This window comes from Puma concolor, chromosome B1, assembly GCF_028749965.1.
Source record: "Puma concolor isolate L17-30 chromosome B1, mPumCon1.1.hap2, whole genome shotgun sequence".
NCBI lineage: Eukaryota > Metazoa > Chordata > Mammalia > Carnivora > Felidae > Puma > Puma concolor.
Window position 1 is genome coordinate 33,165,143 of NC_141670.1, and position 9,083 is coordinate 33,174,225.

The 9,083-nt window shown below is 42.1% G+C and overlaps 1 long non-coding RNA gene across 1 annotated transcript; it reads left to right on the forward strand.

Moving 5' to 3' along the window:
• The first annotated feature begins 6,679 nt into the window (after nucleotides 1–6,679).
• On the forward strand, nucleotides 6,680–8,791 carry LOC147581558 (uncharacterized). The gene is made up of 2 exons (XR_015250031.1): nucleotides 6,680–6,903; nucleotides 7,081–8,791. It is a non-coding gene; the product is annotated as an uncharacterized LOC147581558 (long non-coding RNA).
• The last annotated feature ends 292 nt before the right edge of the window (nucleotides 8,792–9,083 follow it).

Genomic DNA, 9,083 nt, shown 5'->3' on the forward strand with positions numbered 1-9,083 from the left:
CTACAAACTGTGAGATCATGACCCGAGCTGAAGCCAAGAGTCGGACGCCCAACCGACTGGGCCACCCAGGTGCCCCGGAAACAGTATTCTAAAAGTTCTGAGAGAATAACGGGAGAGCTTTACAAATATTCTGTAATGAAGAGTACTGAGTAAAACATCTTTTACCATGATAGTAATCAAAACAGTGTGGTACCAGTGAGGGCCAATGGAATAAAATATTGGACCTGGAAAAGGGCGAATTATATGAGAACTTGGTTTATGATGACATGACATTTCAAACTGGATGAGGAAGTATAAAGTGTTCAAAAAATGGTAATTTTGAGATACCGGTTGAGACACTTCAATAAAACACCAGAAATACAGCTTTGAGTACTGCTCCTCAAGGTGTGGTCCACACACTGTGTGTTTGTGGTCATGAAGAGGGAGGTCCTGAAACTGAGTGCGAGCATTTAGAAACTTTTATAGTGATTTGACATTGCCGTGACCTTCAAACGTATGATCGTCCTCCCGAACAGAGTATATTGCATTATGGAGGTTGAGAATGCATGGTATGTGGTGAAGGTCATGGGCAGTGGGATTTAAAACATTTTTGAAATTTCAGTAACTAGTAATTATTAATAGATTATTGATTGTTTTAAGAAGTATTAATAATTCTTTTATTTCTTAGCCAAGGCAGTTTTAATCTCATCGTTGAACATTATTAGCTTAATGAAGTACATGGTTATTATTTATTTTCTAGCTGTAGAACAGTAATAACCCCAGAAAAGGCATAAGAGTCATACAAGGCACTCCTGTATTCTCCTACCCAGATTGCCCCATGGTTACCATTCTATCACATTTGCCTTATCACTCTTTCTCTCTTTCAAGGTGCGGACAAGGCAGGTAATACTTTCCGAAATGGCTAGAGCAACATGTCATTGTTCCACATACTCTTCTAGAACTCAACAAAAAGTGCGGTCTGTGTTCTCTGTTCTTGACCTCCTTGGATGTGTGACTACTGTAAACAATGGCATACAGCATAAGCGAGTTTATGTGACTTCTCAGATTAGGTCATAAAAAGGCTACACCTTCTGCCTGCTTATCTCTCTTGAGACACCCTAGGAACCAACTGCCATTTTGTGAGAAAGCCCAGAACATACGGCTAGGCCACATATAGATTTTCCAGTCAACAGCAATCAGCATCAGCTTGGCTGACAGCCAATGTCAACCACCAGACAAGGGAGTGGTGATTTAGCTCCAGCCTTCCAATCTCCCAGCTGAGGTCACAGACAGACATCACGGGGCATAGACAAGCCCCCCAATGCCGTGTGCTGTCTGAATTCCTGACCCACAGAATCCATGAGCATAATAACTGATTGTTCTCTGCCACTCACCTATAATAACTAGAACAACACTTTCATGATCTTTTCTTCTGAGTCATTAGAGAACAAATTACAGGTAGGAAGCCATTACCTGTTAATGTTTCCTAAAAGCAAGGACAGCCTCCTGCATAACCACAGAGCTGCCATTAAGTCAGGAAATTAACATTGAGACAATACTAACTTCTAACCCCCAGATCCCATTCACATTTCACTGACTGTCCCAAAAATGTCCCGTACAGATTTAGGATTCAGTCCAAGATCACATGTTGCATTCGGTTGTTTTATTTAGTTGCTTTCCATCTGGGACCACTGCTCAGGCTTCATTTGGATTTTCTGACTGTGACAATTTTGAAAAGTGTGTGGGCAGCTTACTTTCTAGAATGTTTCTTGGTTTTGGTTTGTCTGATATTTCCTCTTGATTACATTCAGGTTATATAATATTTTCAGGAAAAGCACAGAAGCGACTCCGTTGTTTTCTGATATATAGGAGACACACATTTCTAAAATTTATCACTAGGTTAAAATTGTGCCTGCCGTGTTTCTCCATTGTAAAGTTAATGAACACTTTGTACTTGGTATTTTGTGTCAATTTCCTGTTCTTCATCAAAGTTTACCCCACTAGTTCAAGCGTCCATTAGTGATTCTTTGCTTCTTATGGTTACTCCTATTGCGGCTGCTAAATGTTGATTTCCTAATTCCATTATTTCTTCTGCATTTATTAGTTGACTTTCTATTACAAATGAGAGTTTTCTCCTTTCTCGTGTATGTATGTCTGACTCATGATTCCTATTCAGTGCATTAATCTGTAACTTAATCATTATTTTATACTCAGATTGTCCCAGATTGGGTCCATGAGATAGTTTTCTTCATTCTTTGGGCACTTCCTTCTTCTCTGGCACAAAAAGATGCTGTAGACCTCCAGCTTCCTGGCTGCTTTTGTAAATACAGTTTAAGTGTTGTCTATAGCTACCTTCACACTCTTGCAGGTGCATTGTATAGTAGGTGTGTATTTATTAAAGTTGTTGTACCATTTTATACTCTCACCAGCAGTGTGCGAGAGTTTCAGTTGCCGACATCGTTGCCAACACTTGGAATTGTTAATTGTTAAAAAAAATACATTTCCTTACGTAAATAATCGCTACCGCCAACTTGGGGCTGAGCTCACAACCTCTAGATCAAGAGTCACATGCTCCACTGACTGAGCCAGCCAGGCACCCTGGGATTGTTAATCTTTTTAATTTTTAACCATTCTAATGAGTCTGCAGATGTATTTCACTGCGGTTTTACTTTGCATTTCCCTGATGACTGGTTATGTTGAGCATATTTTCATGTATTTTGCAACCATTTGCATATCTATTCAAGCCTTTTTTTAAAAAATGGAGTTATTTATCTTTTTGTTATTGAGTTGTAAGAGTTCTTCCTTTTATCGTAGTTGACATTGAATGTTATATTAGTAATGGTTTCAGGCGTCCAACAGTGATTCGACAATTCTGTATCCCATACAAAATGTGGATTTATAGAGAAGACTTCTCTTTGCCCACTGAATTCTTTTGACATGTTTGGGGAAAAAGAATTTACCAAATATAAGTGGGTCTATTCCTGGAGTTATTTTACTGTTTCAGGGAGCCTTACGTCTCTCCTTTTACCAAACCCTTATTTTTTGTGTCTTAATTATTATAACTGTATAGTAAGTCATGAAATCAGATAGTGTTATACCAACTTTCTTCTTTTTAAAAACTATTTGTGCTCTTCGAGGTCTGTAGGAATTTTCATCACAAATTTTTTGATTGACTTGCCAATTTGTGGTCAAATCACCTGCAGAGGGAGAGATGAGGATTATGCTGATTCTATAAATCAATCTGGAGAGGATTAACAATACTGACATTTCTGATCCATGGACATACCATATTGCTCCACTTAGGTCTTCTTCTTTTTTTTTTTAATTTTTTGATGTTTATTTATTTTTGAGAGAGAGAGAGAGAGAGAGAGAGAGAGCACGAGTGGAGGAGGGGCAGAGAGAGAGGGAGACACAGAATCCGAAGCAGGATCCAGGCTCCGAGCTGTCAGCACAGAGCCCGACGCAGGGCTCGAACTCATGAACTGCGAGATCATGACCTGAGCCGAAGTCAGTCACTCAACCAACTGAGCCACTCAGGTTCCCATCCAATTAAGTTTTCTTTAATATCGCAGAGAGATATTCCTTTTCTTTTCTTCAATGAAGAGGCCTTGCATATCTTTTGTTAACTTTAATATGCCAGGTTTTTACAATTTTTGTGTCATTTGTGATTATTGCACTTTTTGAAATATACTTTTATTAGTAAAGAATAGTAAGAAAGTATTGGGGGCCTGTCTTTGTTTTTCACTTCATGTTTTCTAGAGATTTAATTTTATACAATTTTTCAAAAGACCCAGGCTACAAGAGACTGTCCTTCACCACAGGGAGTTAGAAATGCACACTTGTCGGGGCGCCTGGGTGGCTCAGTCGGTTAAGCGTCCGACTTCAGCTCAGGTCACGATCTCGCGGTCCGTGAGTTCGAGCCCCGCGTCGGGCTCTGGGCTGACAGCTCAGAGCCTGGAGCCTGCTTCCGATTCTGTGTCTCCCTCTCTCTCTGCCCCTGCCCCGTTCATGCTCTGTCTCTCTCTGTCTCAAAAATAAATAAAACGTTAAAAAAAAAATTTTTTTTTTTAATTAAAAAAAAAAAAGAAATGCACACTTGTCTAGAGATACAAGGCTGAGGTCTGGGCAGCGCTTTCAGTTTTCGTCATCTGCCAAGCATTCCTGGAAAGGGGGCAAACCGAGCCAGGGCAGTGCATGCCCAACTGGTTTGGAAAAATGGTCTGGAAGGGCACGCATCCATCCTGCTCATCTCCCATGGCAATTCCTTGCTGAAAGGGAGGCCGGGAAACGTAGCTTTAGCTTGCTGCCGTGGGCCCAGTTAGAACTACTACTATGGAAGAAGGGGAATATGGACACTGACAGAGTGGTGGGACAAATGGCACTCTGTCACTGTCGACCTTTCTGGATGCCTAAGTGTCAATGCACTCCTGCCTTTCCACGCAGCATACATACTCACACCTCTTCAGATGAGACATCGCAAAAGGCTCGCTCGGGTTAATGGCTAGGATCTCAAGCTGCTATGCGTTCTCCTCCCTCAAGTCTGCAGGTGGCTTCTCATGATCTGATGACCTTCTGTGGACCAGAGAACCACGTACCAGTGGCAGATCCCAGGGAAGGGCTCCAGCTCCATGGAGGACAGCAAGGGTCATCGCCATGCCAACCACCGGGAATAGAAGGTCCAAACACTTCTGCCTATTGCATTTTGGTATCAAAGCGGCCACGGACGACAGCACCGAAGAAAACAATGCTTTCCTTACATAGAAGGGGGACAGAGCAAGATTAGGTTCAATAGCGTGCCAGCAGCTCTCTCCCGGCAGTCACACAGGGCAGTTGGGCTATGCTCACCCCTCTTGTGCTGCACTTGAGCAAACTCTGTCCCTTTCTCGCGGAGGACAGATATAACGATGGGGTTGGCCAGGAGCCACTTGACACACAAGCTTTAAGCAGAGACAAAAGAGTACTTATTGAATCTGAAACAAGAGAAGATATTCTCACACAGGGTGATAAGCCTGCCCAGACCATGTGGGCTCTTTATCTCTTGGTGTTCCAGGCCCAAGGCCTGTTCCTATGCAACAGATGGGGGGGGGGGGGGTAGAAAGACTGCACGCACGAGGCTGCCTTCCCCAACGCTAATAACACAAAGAACACAGGCTTGTATACCCTCCTAAAGATGCACATTGAAATGGTAGACTAGGTCAAGGACAACTGCAATAAAATCCTTGTTTGGAAAAGAAACGAATTGTAAACGCCAGCCAACAGTGCTCCATAGCATTGATTAATTCTTGCAGGGCCAATTGTGAAGGCTCCTGGCCTTAGCAGTAGAGTGACTTTTAGTGCAGACCTCTGGGACGAACTCTCTCTCCATCCCCTAGTTTTATACTGAAGTAGATACCCAGACAGTCTGGCACAGACCCTTAAAGTCTGGTTCACATGGACAGCCCGTTTCTTGCCGGTGCAGGACATGCTGGGCCCCTCTTCAAGGGAAACAGACGAAAGTCTAATTGAATCATTCCATCTGGGTCAAAGCCCAGGGCCTTGCATTGATACACAGTCTTTTCCACGGTGTGTCGGAGGCTTTCTCATCTGGCTAGGAAGTAGCACCTGCCATTCCTCTCCCATCTCAGTGGCTAGAACTTTCCGTGTGGACACAACTGGCTGCAAGAGAACAGGATACGTAGACCTGAGCTAAGTAGCTCTGTCCTCACCTAAAACTTAGGAGTTCTATTACTAAAGAACTAAAGAACGTAAATGAAGGATACTTGTGAGCAATTCGTCTACCTCGGCCACACGCATGATGTCTCTCTTCCACACCACACTGGTCCAGTCGTGGAACTCAGCTTCCATGGCGCGCGCGCGCACACACACACGCACACTTCTAGAAAGCTTTCGCTGGTGATAACAGACTACTCAGTTTGGGAGGAGAGATGGCGTTTATGTCACAAATGATGAAAGTTATAATAAACACACCTTCTTATTCTTTAAAGAGCCTCATCCCTTTCACTCTGTTCCTCAGCCCCCCCCTTCTGCTTTTCTTTTTACTTTGCCTGCTCTGTACTTCAGATTTGCTCCTCAGCCTTATTGCTGGGTACTTTAGATTCCTTTCTGTGTACTTGGCTATTCTAATTGCCCTGACAGTCTCATTTCCACCCAAATGACATTGCTAAGGGATTTTGCTAAAGAAAGACAGTTCTTTTTTTTTTTTAATTTTTTTTTCAACGTTTTTATTTATTTTTGGGACAGAGAGAGACAGAGCATGAACGGGGGAGGGGCAGAGAGAGAGGGAGACACAGAATCAGAAACAGGCTCCAGGCTCCGAGCCATCAGCCCAGAGCCTGACGCAGGGCTCGAACTCACGGACCGCGAGATCGCGACCTGGCCGAAGTCGGACGCCCAACCGACTGCGCCACCCAGGCGCCCCTAGAAAGACAGTTCTTTTTTTTTTTTATTTTTAAAAAAATTTTTTTTTTTTAACGTTTATTTATTTTTGGGACAGAGAGAGACAGAGCATGAACGGGGTAGGGGCAGAGAGAGAGGGAGACACAGAATCGGAAACAGGCTCCAGGCTCTGAGCCATCAGCCCAGAGCCTGACGCGGGGCTCGAACTCAGGGACCGCGAGATCGTGACCTGGTTGAAGTCGGACGCTTAACCGACTGCGCCACCCAGGCGCCCCAAAAGACAGTTCTTAAAAAAAAAAAAAAACAACAACAAAAAAAAAAGAAAGACAGTTCTTTAAAAGGAATTCAAGGGCCCAGCATTAAAATTATGATTTTGTGTAGGGTAGAGAAGAGAGTGGAAAGAAAAAAGAAAAATGTAAAGTATGTAAAATACATATAATTGCATAGTGAGACTATGGAAATTTTATTTTTCTGTTATTTTATGAATATTATTATAGAAATAGATTTGTAATGTAAAACATGGATTATGTTAAATAGTTATATTAAAGAATCAATAATGTTTTCCTGAAAATTGGTAAACATGTTGCATAATTTTTTTTTTTTTTTTTGAGAGAGGGCACAAGTGAGTGAGGAGCAGAGAGAGAGAAAGAATCGTGTGAGCGGCAGAGAGCACAGAGAGAGAGAGAGAGAGAGAGAGAGAAGCAGGGCTCACCCAATGTGGGACTCAAACTCACAAACCTGAGATCCTGACCTGAGCGGAAGTCAAATGCTTAATTAACAACTGAGCCACCCATGTGCCCTGTTGCATAAATTATATTCAGCCCAGCCTCCTATTTGCATTTCTATAGGTAAAAAAAAAAAGAGGAGAGATTGCATAATAATAGCTAACATTTACTGAGTGCTTATGATGTTGGTAGGCAATTTACTACATACTGTATATGAATTAACCAATTGAATACTTATTACAACCCTATAAAGTAAGTACTATTTTCATTATTTCCATTTAATAGATAAAAAAGCACAGAGAGGTTAAGTTACTTGTGCAAGCCCACACAATAATATTCCGAACACTTGGAGTGCTTATTATATGCACTGTTCTGTGAACTATACACATATTTATACTATCTAATTCTCACCTGAACCCTAGGCGACAGGCATCACGATGCTTATTCACAGATGAGTAAACTGAGGGCCAGAAAGTTTTTGTAACTTTGCCCAAGGTTACGCAACTAGTAGGTGGCAAAGAGTTTGAATCTGGACAGTCTGGGTCCAGGTCCATGCTCCTAAACTTTGCACCCTTAAACATTAATATTCAGGGGCGCCTGGGTGGCTCGGTCGGTTGAGCGTCCGACTTCGGCTCAGGTCATGATCTCATGGTCGGTGAGTTCGAGCCCCGCGTCAGGCTCTGTGCTGACAGCTCAGAGCCTGGAGCCTGTTTCAGATTCTGTGTCTCCCTCTCTCTCTGCCCCTCCCCTGTTCATGCTCTGTCTCTCTCTGTCTCAAAAATAAATACACGTTTAAAAAAAAAATTTAACAAACAAAAAAACAATATTCACCACGTAAGCTTGTATCGCAAAGCTATCGAGTTTACCCTCTCAAACAAAAAGGTCCTTGCAGAGATTGCCTTAAGAATACTGAAGTCGGGGATGTAAAGCCTGGTGAAGCGTCTGACTGCTGGGTCACCTTGTGGGTTAGTAAGGTCTGTGCAATACTGCTGAATCTAGTTGGGTGCTTCCATTCACAGCAGGGCGAGAAGACTCCTACGAAGGCAGGGTTTGAATTACAGCAACCTAAAAACGAAGTGAGACCCTCGCCTGGAAAGTAAACATCAGAATGCTTATTCAAAAAGCAAAGCCTGGATTTGTTAGGCTCTCTTGAGAGATGCCATCATTATTAAAGGCCTTATACCAGCTGGCTTCCTGTGCTCGGCAAAGCCTAATGATGCTGACAGGTCACATAAGTTTGCACTAATGGGCTTGTGTTTTATTTATTCAGGTGCCGATTTGACATTTCCCAGCCCCGATGAATCTATGGATTTGGAAATAACCGGGTCCTCTCCATATATACTGTGATGTTATCTCCCCCAATGAAGGAAATGGGAAACAGGAAAGGCCTAGATTCCCTGCAGATAGCTGTTATGGTTTACAATGAGAATTCCAATACTACGAAAAGCACTAGGCAAAATTTAAAACACAAATCATTGGTGTTTAACATGATATATTGCGGAGAAATTTCTGGCACTGGAAGTCTTTCTTTAAGCAACACTTCCACACAGCGCCAACTAAATAATGGAGCAACATCTGGACGCCTTCTAAATCGAGTATGAAATTATGTATTTCTCCCATGACACAGATGAGACCAAAAGGCAACATTTCCTAAAATAAAAAAAATGGAGGGCAAATTAAGTAGTGGCTAAGGGAGACTCTTGTGCTTTTTTCCTTTTATATTTTAAAATAACTTTTATTGGTGAAGTAAAACGAATATACAGAAGAGTGAGCAAGTCGTGGATGTTTATCTTGGCACATTTTTACACGCACCTATGCAACCACCACTTGGACCCAAAAAGCGAATGCCACCATGGTCTCAGAGTCTTTGTGTCCTCTTTAAGCCCCTGCCTGTCAAATTAATCACCATCTTGATTTATTTTTTAATTTAAATGTAATTTAAATTATTTTATTTAAAAAAATATTTTATTTTATTATTTATTT